We start from the raw sequence: 15,506 nt of genomic DNA on the forward strand, positions 1-15,506 counted from the left end.
CATGCACAAACATGCACACACATATTGTACACACATATAGCGTAGATGGATATGTTTATGTGGACATGCATTCTTTTGTGCTCACTCATGCATCTGAACATAAACATTTTGTTAGAGACACATCCACACATCCACACATACACATCCACACATCCACACACAGACAGACAGTTACACACACACACACACACACACACACACACACACACACACACACACACATTCTCCATTGGGTGCTGGTGTGTATATCAGTAGTCAACATGCATGACTGGCCCATTCACAACGTAGCAGGCAATCAGGCTGTCCACCTATGCATGACTTGGAGATACACACCCTTTGTCACACACACACATTATTTGACGTACAAATACAACTATCTGTGTTTATAAAACAAAGACGCTATCACACATCATCACAATTGCACTCACGGTCACAGAAATGCCAGTGTTTAGTGCGCACAAATACACGCAGATGCACATGATAGTCCATGTTAATGAAAAGCACATTGTACCAGAGCGACACTCACATGAACACAAATACAATATTCTTATGTAAATGCATACAATCAGGCTCAATCAAACAATACAGAAAACATTTACACAAGCATGAAAAAATGGTCGGCTGGCTTCGAGATGGGGTATGTCAGGATAATAGCTCTGTCTTCATAGTCCTTGCATGAATTTTTGACCCTTCACCATTCTTGCTTCTCATAATGTTTGATTTAAGTAAATCTGAGGTCTATTTAGGTAAAACTATCAAGCAATTTCAAAGATAAATATACAAAACAGATTTTGAGAAGAGTATGACAAATATACAGTGATGGAATGTTAAGTACATTTACTCAAGTGCTGCACTTAAGTTCAATTTTGACTTGACTTGAGTATTTCTATTTTCTTTCACTTTATAGTGTGACTCCACTACATTTTGAAGTCGAATAGTGTTCTTTTACTCTGGGCCAAAATGGGCAATAAACACTAATTATCAGAAAAATGCTAAATTTCAGATCTGATATTATATCAGATATGTGGAATGCAGTTTATACATATGTAATTCCATGTATGATTTGTTAGAACTTGTACTTTTGGTACTTAAGTACGTTCAACATTAGATACTTAGATACTTATAACATCTTAACTTTTACTTGAGTATAACTTTTTGGTGCTTTGTAAGACACTGCAAAAAATATTGACTCACCACTAAAAGTAAAACCAACTTTTAGTACCAACTCTCTTAGTAGTTAGTGGCTGTACTTAACATGCAGTGCTATTTATACAGGGTACACTGACTATCTTTAATCCATGCCTTATTTTGAATATTAAAGAGACAGTACGCACATTTACATTCACAATTTAACACTTATACATGTCAGGTAAAAAGCGAGGTAGTGCTTCACTTGTAGTAGCTGTACAACAGTATATGAAGAATATGGACTGTGAAGATTGTTTAACGGCGTTGCGAATATTACCTGGATGTTATTGAACCGGGTATTTGTAAAATCTCCTGAGGCCATGCATGTTTTAAACATGGATAGACATGTTGTGAATTAGATATTAGAATTGCGTTGCGTGGCATCCCAGGGGAGCACTTTAACCTCATAAATAATTCAAACACACACTAACTCAGACGCTCACAGAATGTTAGCTCGTCAACAGGCATGCACAGACACACACATGCTCACGCACATCCAGATAGGCAGTTCCCACATTGATCTCTTGAGTATTTAAAACTGTTTGAAATGGACCTTTTTCCTTGAAGAGGTCGGGGAGATTGGTGGAGCGAACAGTTGCCGGGGATAAACAATTTGAGGAACGAGAAGAAGAGGATGAAAAGCAGAAGGTCTTAGACAGGGGAAGATTACTTGTGGTCGAATCCTTTGGCGGCGATTTGCATGCAAGATTCATCTGAGTAACTGTGGTGCAATAGTGAATTCACGGTCAGAAATGGAGAAGGTTATGAACGGTGTGGAAAAATAAAAAGCTTGAGAAGTGATAGGGAAAAAGGGGAAAAACATTTGCTTCAGGCAGGAGTAGAAAGAAAGTTTACAGCACTTTGTTCTCTCTCTTTCTATTAAACATTCACGAGAGACAGAATGAGACAAAACCACAAGCAAAGATAGTCAGATACTGTTTGGGTATCAACCAGACACACACGAGCACGGGCTGACAACCTACAATTTCACACACATAATCTTTGGGTTTTCCATTATGCATGCTGCTTTCATTTTTTGTTACTGCAACGCATACCATATTTTAAATTCATATGTGCAAGGCCGTTTTAATAAATTATATAATTATTCCCAAACCCAAGGCGTAACCGAAAAGTCGCTTTGGAGCAAGCACCGGCGAGATGTTTGCATTTCTTTAAGTCGTCTCTATCTAGTCATTTTCCTTGTCTTCCGATCTTTATGAGGTCCACCTCCGCCTCACACACATCACAACCCTCCAATCTCTCTATCTCTCAGCATAACATTATCTGAAATCGTTCTCTCTCCGTCTGCATCGCAATTTCTGTCTATCTGCATCTCTCTACCTCCGTCTTTACTGTTGCTCTCTTTCCGTACTCATATTTCTCAATCTCTCCCCTTATCTCACCATTGTTCTCGCTAATCCTCTCAATCGCTGTCTTGATCCGTCTCTTTCCAATATTCATTCATCTTCCCTCCCATTTCCCTGTTCCATCCCCTTCTCTCTCTCTCTCTCTCTCTCTCTCTTCCCATGTTTTTTGTTGTGTCTTCTAATTGGTTTTCTTTCCTTCCAGCCAGTCAGTTCTTCATTAAATCATCTGTCATCATTCTGGTTTGGCCTGTCATCCGTCTTTTCCCTCAGCTAACATCTCTCTCTCTTGCATTCCTCCCAATCTGGCTCTCTCAGCCCCGTCTTTCTGTCCTCCAAGTCTTTATCAGTTGTCATCAGAATTTTATGACAGCTGGATGATATATACCACATCTCAGATTGTGCCTTAATGCGTCTGTGTAGATAGGTCCCGTCCTGCCGCTGTTAATGGTGTTGGGTAATGGGGATAGATGAGGACGTGGTTACCATCTAACTTCATCTATGTAGCCATTCATTAGAGGCAGTTCATGAATGTCTCTTTTATGTACGCATGTCTTCACATGTACCTCTCATTTTCTGAACTATTTGGCATCACTGAAAGAGTAGCTTGAGGTATAATGTCTTAAAAACCACAATTGAACACTCTAGCACGTCTACCGAAACAGCAGGGTTGAATTATTTTGAATCTTCTAAGTACAAAGTTAACATTGAGGGAAAAAAACAAAAAAACAACTATATCCATCTTCTGCTGAGGTCAGGTTAAATAACTTTTATTCATGAAGCTCTTCTAAAGAAGATTTACTGTATAATACCGCTTTAAAAAGCATCAAAAACCATAAATACAGATAAAAGCGGAGACCGAGCAATCACAGGAATAGTCACCAACATCATTTTGTTTTGCTGTCGCTCTTCTTCTGTTATGTTCTATTCTCACCGACGAAACACTAATTGAATGAGAGTTTCAAAGTCGCCATAGACGCTGCACTTTCCTCCTCCTCTCTGTGTTTCTTGTCATACCTTTCTATCTTAGTTTCTCTTTATATCTGATCAGCTGTTATCCCCTTCCCTCTTCCTGTTGTGTTTTGTATACCACATAGCTTCTTGCAGCGAAGGCTTTTAAACATTTTGAACACCTATGATACATTTTCTGTAAATCAACTTACCTATCCGGGGCTCGACAGTGCGACTGTTTTGCTCGCATTTGCGAGTTGATTATTTCCAGTGCGAATAGAAAATTACATTCAGTAGCATCAGAGTGACAGCAGAGATGAGGAGTTTGCAGCGAGTGCTGGTTGGCTGAATCATTTCCTCCATCGCAACAGCTTCACTTGCAGAAGGATGCCAGAGAATTCACAGAGAAGCAGGCGAAGTTTGTGACATTTTCATCCCGGATTTTTGTGAGGAAGGAATTAAACACCTGTCCCAAATTGCCGCCTGGTCTGTTAAGTGATTGAAAGAAATAAACGCCCCGGGTATTATTTGGTATTTTACGATATGATAACTCTCCTGGCCCGGGGAGAGAGACATGCATCACAGTGCTCAGCTACAGACAAATCAGAGAGGTGACGAGACGCGACTCATCATGACTGACAGGCATCAAGGCCACTCAGCGTTACCTTACCGACCCACCCCCAGCTATTTCATTCACTAGAACAGGGCCTGTGGCAATTCTGGACAGCTGTTTTTTTTTTTTTTTTTCTTTCTTCCTTCATGGGCCCCTGACGGCGTCTGGGCCCCAGTACTTACGCCACTGATATGCACCGCTTTGCTGTTTACGTGAGCACTGAGCAGTATTTTTTTAGTTTTTAGTTTTGGCAACCCCCTAACGCATTATTTTCAGAAAACAAGATAAGACGGAAGACAGAAACGAGAGCGACAAAGAAGAAGAAGAGGACGAAGAAGAGGACGGGGCATTAAACGAGGTGGTAGATGAGGGGAAGGATGAGCCGGGTCCGATGGAGAGAAAGGGAGAGGGTGATGCAGGAGTGCTGCCCATATCTGCAGCCCAGTGCGAGAGGGGGTTTTTGGCCCAAAACCGCATTAAGACCCAGACTCAAAGAGCCAGTTATAACATAAAAAAATTAGTCTACAGGGTTAGGATTAGGCTAAATAAGTACTTTATTTTTCTGAAAATGACGTTTTTACCAAAATTGCTGAATTTTCATTGTGCTACTAAAAAATGTTGTGTGCTACTAAATTTTTCAGCATGGTAGCACAGTGCTACTTGGAAAAAAGATTAGCGTCAAGCCCTGCTATCTATTTCCTAAGTGTACATAATGTAGTTCTAGTATTACCTGGTGACCATGTCAATTTGAGATCAATTTAGAGTTGGTCTATGATATTAATCCTGCACAATTCTGCCATGAAAACATTCCAAAACTATGTGCATTGTATACAAACAAAAGGTCATTGATAATAGTTGGTACTGTGAAAATCAGCATCTCGGTTATTTGGGGTCTTTTGTTTTAAATAACAATGGGACAAGTATGACATTTTTGATTACAGCTCTGACTGTGTTGAACAGCAGTCACCAGCTGTGCTGTGAGCTCAACTACTGAAATTTAAGATAAGTGATAACTGAGAGGGTTAGGAGCAACAAAATGTTGTCTTATTGAAGAACATCCGCAAAGCATCTGTTCCATGAGCTAGAAGAGCTTCAAATATGTAATCTCATATATAGTAAAACAAAGACTATAAATACGGACTAGCTACATATATAGCTATGTAAATAGTTTGGAAATCTTGAATTTTTGCAGTGTTAGTGCTGATGACGTGGTAAGAGCAGCCCACAAGTTCACAAATTGATCAACTCATCATCATGATCTCAGAAAATTTACCCATGACTCTTCACTGAATCTAATTTATGGGAGTTTGATGACATTTCTAAGAAAATACATGAAGCTTATGGGAGTTTGATGACATTTCTAAGAAAATACATCAAGCAAAGTGAGGTTAAGCATTGTTTCTCATCAATCTCAGACATGCATCAGTTAGGCGGATGAATTGGTTGTACTGCATTAGATTTCATTCCTTTTTTTGTATCTTTTGTGTGGATGTTGATAATTAGATGGGAGCCGAAGCATCTGTTGGGCGTGTTCGTGTCAGTTTGACCGCCGCTGGTTCCGATATGTCTGGTTATTTATTGATTTCATGTAAAATTCCAAATTGTTGAAGGCGTTTCAAGGTAAATAAATGTAGACCTTTGTGCTGTTGAACTCTTGCGGCATAACTCCTTACTTCCAGTATTGATTTGCATTTACATGCCTGAGTATTGATTATGGAAAGCAAACGAATAAGGTCATCCCAGACACTGAGGAGTGATGCGGCCCGGTGGTGGAGTGTACATGTGTTCAACTTGCTGACTTTTCTTACTGTTATTGATTAACACCTCTCTATATATAAATTGATTATGTAGGTCCAAATGTCAGCTCGCTATAAACTAGCATTCTTATCAGACTTGATGGCTGTGGTTGATCTGTGTCACGACATATTGCAGTTGCCCTCTCACATCTGTATGAACTATCGATGTCCTGTCAGATTCAATTGGACAGGGCTGTTTCAACTTTTGTCTCATAAGCATTTTTGATAGACATCACTTGAAACATGTGGCATTTTGCTATCAAATTCTTTTTGACAGTACCTTATTACAGAGAGAATAGTTGGTGGCAGTAATCTAATAATTCTCCTTTTTTTAGAAAGTCATATCACTCGTCAAAAAATGACATCTTTTTCTTTTTCATTATTTCAGTTCTCTCTTCTCGTACACGTCCTTTCTAATACATCAGTTATCTTACATGCCTTCATTATTCAGACACAGTGAAAGTGAAAGGTACACTGGATCCCTCCTATAAACAAATGCACTTACAGTTACCGTTGCATTTATCCTTGATGCATCTTATTTCAGATGCCCTCCGTCATAATCCCCATACAAACATTTGCGACATCTAAACAGTCAAGTTAGCCATACATAGTTTAATATGTAGTAATGTTGTCTTGCTGAGCTCAATTGTACATGTATGTTTTCAGCCATCTTTGAATCCGTACCATTATACATCGGAGGAGATTAGTTGGCCATGTCCTTGACATGTCTCTGACTGAAGTACGCCTTTGCCCGTACCACCCTCTGCAGACTGCAGGGGCATTTACCAGATCACCTGTGTGTTCAAACAGGCAAAGGTGTGTCCTTTTGTGTTTGTGCTTGTGCAGCAAACGAAATCCATAGTCTTTCTAACAGCCACCGGTCCCCTCAGTCAAATGATGTTGACATCGGATTAGTTTCGGGAGCTCTAACTTTTCAGCAGATCAAGTAGGATGACTGATGTGGCTGGTGTATCAGTAGTTGATGATTTTTCTATGGATCATAAACTCACTATCAGTTTGCAGTTTATTAGGTATGCTTTCCCCTTAAGAAACGTTTAATGTGGAGCGCAGGTGGTCGAGTGGTTAGAGCGCATGCCATAAACGCAGCCGACCCCGGTTCGATTCCGGCCGGAGGTCCTTTGCTGCATGTCACATCCCCCTCTCTCCCATATTTCCTGTCCACTGCTTAATAAAGGTGTCTATGCCAAAAAATATCTTAAAAAAAAAAAAAAAAAAAAAGAAACGTTTAATGTTCACTTTGTGTTGTAAGGGTGTCAGAGGGGTGTTGAATCAACTGTTTGGTCATCGTTGTTTGTAGTGCAGAAACACCGCGCTGCTTTCAGCTCCGTGTGCCTGATAACTCTGTGACTTCATATAGTTGTAAATAAAAATTGTGTTTTAGAGGAAAGAAGAGGGAAGAAGAACGGGAGAGGACAAGTGAATCTGAGAGACGAGAGTAGATTGTATTTGGTTCAGGCTGCGATGCATTAAACACTCTGTATACTCCTATTTGTTTAAGATGTCAGGGATGACATTCTCACTGACACCCGGGGTCTCTCTCTCTCTCTCACTCTGTCTCTCCCACACACACGAATGAATGCACATTCAAAACCAGGGATAGACACAGGTGAACACACACATGCACACTGTCAAAACATGCACATAGACAGACAACCTGGGCTGACACAATCACTCTCAGAGAATAAAAGAGCTGCTGAGAGGGAGGGTGAAAGAATGTGAGGCAACACTTATAAATCACAACTTTAGGAGTTTGTCGTTACGGCTGATAATTTAGAAACTCTGTTTAATGACCAGATGAGAAAACGGGGACGCTTGAGTCATTCATCTCAATACTGCTCCTGTGTCAGACAGCGAGGGAGACGGTCTTTCTTTCTCCATTCAACTCCTTATTTTGTTTAGTCTCTACTATACCTTTGTCCATCTCTTTTGCCTACCCAGTTGATTTTGTAATTGCCTCACTTCCTTCTGCAAACTTCATGTAACTGCATGTTTTACTGTAATTTTTACTTTTATTCTGTTTAGGCAAGAGGGTGGTTCAGGCAGCCACAGGATCTGCACTGTTGAACACTGAATTCTACTACTACATGGTCACTGTACTGTAGTGGATTCTGTCATCTAAAGTAGAGGAGGATACATTTACTTAACGTTATTAGCCTGGTTTTTATCAGTGCTTGGAAAAAAAAACAACCGAGGTAATATATGCAATATAGTCGGCCTCTGTTAAGTGGATGGAAGTTAAAGTATAATGAGAATCACATTTCAATTTCACTGTGTTACCAGCAATCTATATATGATTCAGTTAGATTGGTTCATAAGGCTACTGTAAGAATAATGATCATGATGTGATCTATCTATCAATCAATGCTTTCTCTCTTTATGTCTCCTTCTGGTGATCAACCATTAAATCACTCTTCTGCCCTAATTGGTCTAAATGTTGGGCTGTTAGTTGACTGGCAGGCAGCATCTGTTCTTTGATTTGTGGACAGATGGTGGGTGGAGCTGAAGGTCAGCATGGTTACTAGTTGTGTGTGTGTGGGTGCGTGTGCCCTAAATGCTATGACTGTTAGTCTGGCAAGCAGAGGACAGCAACCAATATGTTTCAAACAGGAGTGATGGGAAAATATGACGGTAATATACGAGGGAAAGAAATGATATTATGGGAAAGCGTTTGAAGTTGCTAAATCACAGTTACAAGGGCAGCTACACAGATGAGTCATACAAAGTTGAATGTGTTTGCTTTGATTTAAATTGTGTGTGACAGTCACTTCTTTTGAGTTTTTCAAAGCAAAATGCGTCAGCAGAGCTCCAAAGACACAAAACATTTGATACCTGACTACCTGAGGGGGCCTCCATGTGAACGGACAGAGTTTACAAGTTCAACTCCACTGACAGGGACATAAGAAATATGAAACAGGATAGATGACAAGCCTCACAAAAGCATTGCTTTAAAAGTAACCAGAGAATTGAATCAATTTCTCAGAAAATTGTTTGTCCTGACCTTCGCAAAGCTGGTGTTAATCACAAATCTGCCATGACACAATAGCACATTCTAGGTGTGAATGCGATGAATGTACATGTGAAAAATTAATGTCATATATCATAATTTATGCCACATCCAGATGGGTTTACATTTGGCAAAAACAAGTTTTCCATTCGCCCACATGTCTGCTGCATGGGCGAATAGCAGCCAAGGAATATGAGGCCATTTTACAAGACCAGATGGTGCAGACACTGTTCTCTCGATGCGTCGTTTTCCATACACACCACTAAATCAACTCAAGATAATTTCCTGAACAACTAGATGAAGTCAGACATCTTCTTTGAAAGTTCTTATGGTAGATTTCTTTTTCACTTGCAGTTCAGTGAACTGTAGACATCCCTTGAAGGACTGCCCAATATCCTGCTAGACAGAGTGCAGGACTGAAGCCTCCTCAAAGGCATATGGTGGTCCTACTTCTTGAGTACGGAGAAGAAATAAAGACTCATACTGTAGAGCTAATGGGCAGACTAATTAAAACAGAAAATTATGCAGTTGAAGCCACAACGGAATATATTCTTCATGGCACTCAAGCAAAGGAGATGTCGGGAGAGAAATCAGAATACTGTGGGTGCCTCCAATGAAGTCCACCCAAGAAAAAAAAACAAAAAAAAACGTTTAAGTGACAAATCCAGCTAGGTAGAGGCAGCAAGGTAGGAATTCTGACCCTTGTTCATCTTGAGCGAGGGAGGAGACAGTGGTCAGTAGTGGGAGGAGGTGACTGGGTAAACCTAACCCTGAATCTTGATGAGGAGACCACTGTCGACTTTCTGTTTCCTAAAGACAGTCAAAGTTGTCTAACCGGAACTCAAACAAGGATTTGTAATGTTTGAGGAAGGCACTGACACATGATGTTATTCTGCTTATAGGGGTGTCAGATCAGAAACGGATTAATGTGTCAGTCTGAGGGGAAGTTAAGTCAGATTAATCAGAGTCACAATCACTTTTCTGTGTTTTCCAGCTCTGCCCTTCTCTTTGCATTGCTCATATGCACACTGTCCTTGGATTGCACCCAAAAACTAACTCGATTCTGTTCCCAGTGACACCAATTCCATCTGTAGTTTTGCCGATCTGATGGATCTGTCTGTAAGACCTATTCTTATGCATCCAGAACTGACTTAATGCATCCTGGCACGACTGTATGGCATAAGTGACATTGAGACCACAAGTGAAATTGCATCTTGGTGCATTCAGGCAGCACAGTGCAGCTGTAGAGGAAGCTTGATGAGGGTCCGATATCTTCTATGACCAGGAGGACATGTTTCAAAAATAGATGCTGGGTCATTTGTGTGCACGTGTTTAACAAGTCTTCCTCCTGTCTGTTCAGTCATTCATGGCAGGTAAACTGAGGTGGTAAAGGTATGGAGGCAGCGATGAGGGAGAAAGAGGGTTTGGCAATATATATTCAGCTTTACAGCATATGGGGGGCAAGAGGTTGATGGATGGGAGGATGGATGTAGATAAGAGAGCAGAAGGGATGGATGGATACCGCCTGAAGACAGAGGAGAGGAGAGGATGATGTAGATGGCCCATAATCCTTAGAGGCTGACAGCACACTGGGTCTCACTGTGATTGAAGTCTTGTGTGCATGCGTGTGTACGCGCGTGTGTGTACGAATCTGATAGTGATAGTGATCTGCCTATCAAAGTGATGCAGGGAAGGGATGGAGTTATGGGACAGAAGGAAAAGGAAGAGGGGAGGGAAACGGCGAGCGGAAAAAAAAGAGAGGAGAGAAAGAGATGAGGCCAGAAAAGCCATTAAACAGAAAATCAATCAGCAGAAAGAGAGAGTAAGTGAGTGAGTGAGTAAGAGAGAGAGGGGGGAGTGAAATGCAGAGAGAGTAAGATCTTAAAGAAAGACACAGCGAGACGGAGAAGGATAAAGAGGGAATCCTCAGATGACTGCGATATTGATGACAGCACAGTGGGGAAGAGGGGATGAACGGATGGGAGAGAGGGAGGCAGGATAAGGAGGCTAAGAACGAGTGATCAAAGCACCCCACGCCATGAGAGAGGAGGGTGAGATGAGGAGAGTTAGGGAGAAGGGGGGGAGGTGGTGATGAGGCAGGAGAGTCTTAGGGAGAGAGGAAAGGGTGAATGAGGAGGAGAGAAGGTAGCATGGAGGTGAGAAGAGATGTGAGAAGCGTAGAGGAGGAGATGTGCTGTTTTACTTAAGAAAAAAAAATGGTGATGCAGAGACAGAGAGAGGAGGGGCGTGCTGAGCAGAGACCAGGAGGGAGAAAAGAGAAGTGGTGCCACAACAACTAGAGAGAGAACGAGGGGATGGAAAGGCAACAAAAAAGGGCAACACCAGCTCACTGATGTGATGAGAAATGAAGGCAACATGGCCAGCACAGCCTCTCTCTTTCCCTCTCTCTTCCCCCTCACACACAAACACAGAGTCACACTGGAAACTAACATATAACTTCCTCCTCCACACACACACTTTCCCTCCTCCTGTGGGTCAGTGCACTGGGGCATAAGCACGAGTTCAGCCTCCCCAGGTTGCCGTCTGAAATAAAAAGCAAAGAACAGATCACAGCAGAACACTGCAGCTAGATAGCAAAGCCCTCACTTACCTGTAGATTTACTCCTGTTGGCACACATGAGAAGAAGATTCTTTCCCCTTTATCGTCTTGATTTATAGATCTGCAGCCTTGCAGTATCTTAGACAGAGAGTGTTTGGAGATGCTATGAATCTGTGTTTTTCCAAGACCCTGGTCAAACAAACAAAACATTAAAGATTATAATGAAACCATGAATTTAGCCTCTTTTCTTGGTATTTTTTATTCAAGTCAAAACACAGTGACATGGTATTTGTCACTGTAGTGCTGGGTGTTGATTCACAGTGGGATCTGCAGTACTAACACCTTACATTAGAGGAAATCATTTACATGATGTTCTCAATATTAGTGTCTAACTGTTCTCTCTGAGAACATTCCCACAGTGAGGTGCAGACCACTTTGGGTTTCAAGGCCAACATGCTGGTGTTACAAATTGGTAACTACATGTACAGGAAATTTATGAATAATAAGGTTTGTAATGAAGAAGAACAACACAACAGATGTTTTGAAATATTAATCATGTGCTCTAACTGGGAAGTCTTGTGATAAAGCTGTCCTATGCTATGGCATCCTGATTTAAGCAAATGCACATTGAAACAGGTCCAGCCTTGACTCAACAAGGTTTTTTAGCGGATATCAGTCATCTTGTGATGATTTTCTTACCTATTATGTTGATTTTTGTCTCATTCAAATATTCATGTAATGGATGCACCTGCACTGATCTAAACGCACCGTAGTTGTCAGCCGCAAATTAATGTCAATGCTCAATGGCTTTAAAAGATTTCTTCTATATGCTGATCAGACTGGTACATAATACAATTCTGCTCTTTAACTCGATTCAGATGGCGTAGTATTTTTAAAATGAGAATATCCACTGCACTATGCCTGAAAGCGAGATATGGCATGTTTGAATCATCACAGTAGTTCAGTGTGACCTGTTTTAGTAGTAATAGTGGCACATTCATTTCATTTTTTTACTACAGCTACTATAAAAAAGGGAGATGCTGGGACCAGAATACGATGTGAGGCAGGCACAGTAATATCTAACACTGTCACACAGATGTCCCATCGTGATTGATAGAGCAGGAGTGAGTGGTTAGCCATAATTAGCAGGTGCAACATGGAAAACTGACAGGTTCCGTGTCATGTGTGACGCACGCAGAGTTACCAGAAGGTAATCAGTTTTGGCTATAGGTATGTGGACTTTTCACCCTCCTACCAGTGAACACGCAACAAATGTCGCTTTCTATTAGAGCAGCTGCTCCTGAAGCGGTCTCTGCACAGCCCTGCCGTCACTGAATGACACACAGCAGAATTACTGAGGATCCTAATTGCACCATGTGTCACCTAAAATCTCTTTAAAAGACTCCTTACATGGCTTTCAGATTTCTTCTAGATCTACATCAGTATTCAAGTTAGCATATCCCGAAGGTAATGGTACATATTTTTTTTTCTCCGCGCTATAGGTCACAATAATGGATTTTGAGGGACAACAAGTGTAGTATGTCCATACAGTTGCAAGCCCTTAATGCTACAACATCATAACGTCAAATTCACCGAAGGTCCATGGCACATAAGAGTGCTGCTCTCTTGTTTACTAATCTTTTTTTTTTTTTCTTTTTTTTTCACTTCCTCGCCTTTAATAAGAGCCACACATCAGTGCACCTTGAGGCCTTTCCACCTGTCTGTCAAGTGTCACTGGCACATCAATAAGCTGAAGGGCTGGAAGAGGTGTGTTTGTGTGTGAGCGCTTGAGTGTGTGTGTGTGTGTGTGTGTGGGTGTGTGTGTGTGTGTGTGTGTTTATGTGTGCGTGTGTGTGTGTTTGTGCTTGCGGGTGCGTGTCCACCAGTGCTTGCGGACGTCCTGTCGTCATGATAAACCTGTGACAGCTGTCATCCTGCAAGCAGCACTCTCTCCCGCCCCACGGTGCAGACACAGTACAGACCCTCATCACAGACACACACACACACACACACACACACACACACACACACACACACACACACACACACACACTAGTGCATCATTGCTCTCCTGCAGATGTGATGGGGTCCCAGCAGGTCTTCGTTCAGGGTGTTGGGTCATTTACACAAATCTCCTCAGCTGTCTAGCTGTGGGTGGAATGTCTATCTGGATAAATGAATGGTCTGTCTGTCAGTGCCTGCCTGCCTGCCTGCCTGCCTGTCTGTCTCTATCTGTCGCTCTGCCCGTCTGACTGACTCAGTGGCCTATACAAATCTGATTGAATTAATTATTTGTTAATGATTAAATAATGCCTTCCTGTACTTTCTTTTCAATACATCAGCACCTGTAGTTGGGGAAAAATACACGTCTTGTCACCAGCTTGCGTCACACATTTTGATGCAATCATTCCTAATAAGGCAAAAACTGTTAAAAAGCGTGTATTGTTCCCAATTCGGCGGTCTGGTCTATTGATCTATATATCTTAAATTCATTTCAAGTCACTTATTTTGTTTCATCCCGTTTCTCGTTCCTATCTGATATGGTTTGTGCCAACCCTCTATTTCAGTCCACTTTCTATCTTTTAGTTTCACTCTAGTTCTTCTGTTTGTCTCTGTTTGTGCCTATCTATTTATGTTCCCCCGTTATCCTCTGTGTATTTCCTGTCTCTACTCAGTGCACTTTGTTCTGTCCGATTTTCTAATATCTTTTCCTACTGTTTCTATTCATTTCTATTGGTTATCGTCTGTTGCTCAATGTTAGTCTTGGACCACAGTTACTCTCTTTACCCCTCCTGTGGGTGGAGTCTGGCTTGGTCCCTACCTTATCTCTGTCATCTGTACATGCATCCCCCAAGGCAGCACCACCTGGGTGAGCCCGAAGGATGTGCATGTATACCTGACAGCGCCTGTCTACACTCTTATAGCGGATGCGTCTTTTTCTGCTTATCAGTGAGTGCAGTTTATGGACAACGCACATCTTGTGTGTCTCTGTCTTTCCCGAATACTGATTATATCAATGTGTGATGCGTTGGAGAGTAATATAAATCACGCGTCATCCTGGATTGCACTCACTGGTGTGTAGGAAAATACATGTCTGCTGCAAGAGTGTGTAACATACAGTACTTCCTCTTTTATGTATAACTATAAATTATACAGGTATAATTTATACCATGTTTACAGTTGGACTTGTACGCTCTCAGAAAAAAAGGTTCAACATTGCATCTTTCATCACTGGGGCAGTGGATACGTGGCTGGGCTCAATTTGCTTTTGATAAATGCATTTTAAAATGTTTAGACAGGCATCCCGTTTCTAAAATTTTGGGCATACAAGTCACCCATTCTTATTGTATTTTGAAAAAGTGAATTGAGCTCAGTCCTATCAAACAACCTGCCATACAACCAATGTCCCAGTGACACAGCAAGGTCCAATGTAGTATATTTTTTCTCCGTGAGTGTATCTGTATAAATTATATGTGTATAATTTATGCCGTGTGCACAGCGCAATCCATGTGTCTTTATCTGTTATACAGTAATCAGCACTACTATCAATTATGAAGAATACTATCAATCAGATGTGATCAAGTATTAGAGAAAATTAGGCAAATTTATCATCACATCTGGTCCACATGTTTTGAAACCAATTGAACATAAGTCAATAAAAACTAAATCAACCAATTGGGAAACAGTTAAATCGAAAGTTCCTTGGTGGCGATTGGAGGAGACGGGAGCGGAGCTCTGTGATTGGAGAAAAGGGAAACTTACCTTGCTATTGGAGGAGTGGACAGCAGCTCTGAGTGCGACAGGAACTGCAGCCTGACCCCTAAACCGGAGCCCTGATTCTAACAGGCTTAAAACTTAAAACAGAGGAATTAAAAAAAAGGCATCATTCTCCCAAATCTATTGGCTTAATTGCAGAGAACTGATATATTACCATGTTTATGCTATTTTTCAGATCTACATAATACATGTGATGTAAGAGCTCCATATTTTCCTAATATGGTTTGCTAAT

The 15,506-nt window shown here is 41.2% G+C and overlaps 1 protein-coding gene across 9 annotated transcripts in view; it reads left to right on the forward strand.

Annotated features, from left to right (window-relative positions):
- Window positions 1–15,506, forward strand: part of csmd3b (CUB and Sushi multiple domains 3b) — a 376,450-nt gene that overhangs the window by 186,258 nt on the left and 174,686 nt on the right. The window lies entirely within an intron of this gene.

This window comes from Sparus aurata, chromosome 3 (assembly GCF_900880675.1).
Source record: "Sparus aurata chromosome 3, fSpaAur1.1, whole genome shotgun sequence".
In the NCBI taxonomy this organism is placed as follows: Eukaryota; Metazoa; Chordata; class Actinopteri; order Spariformes; family Sparidae; genus Sparus; species Sparus aurata.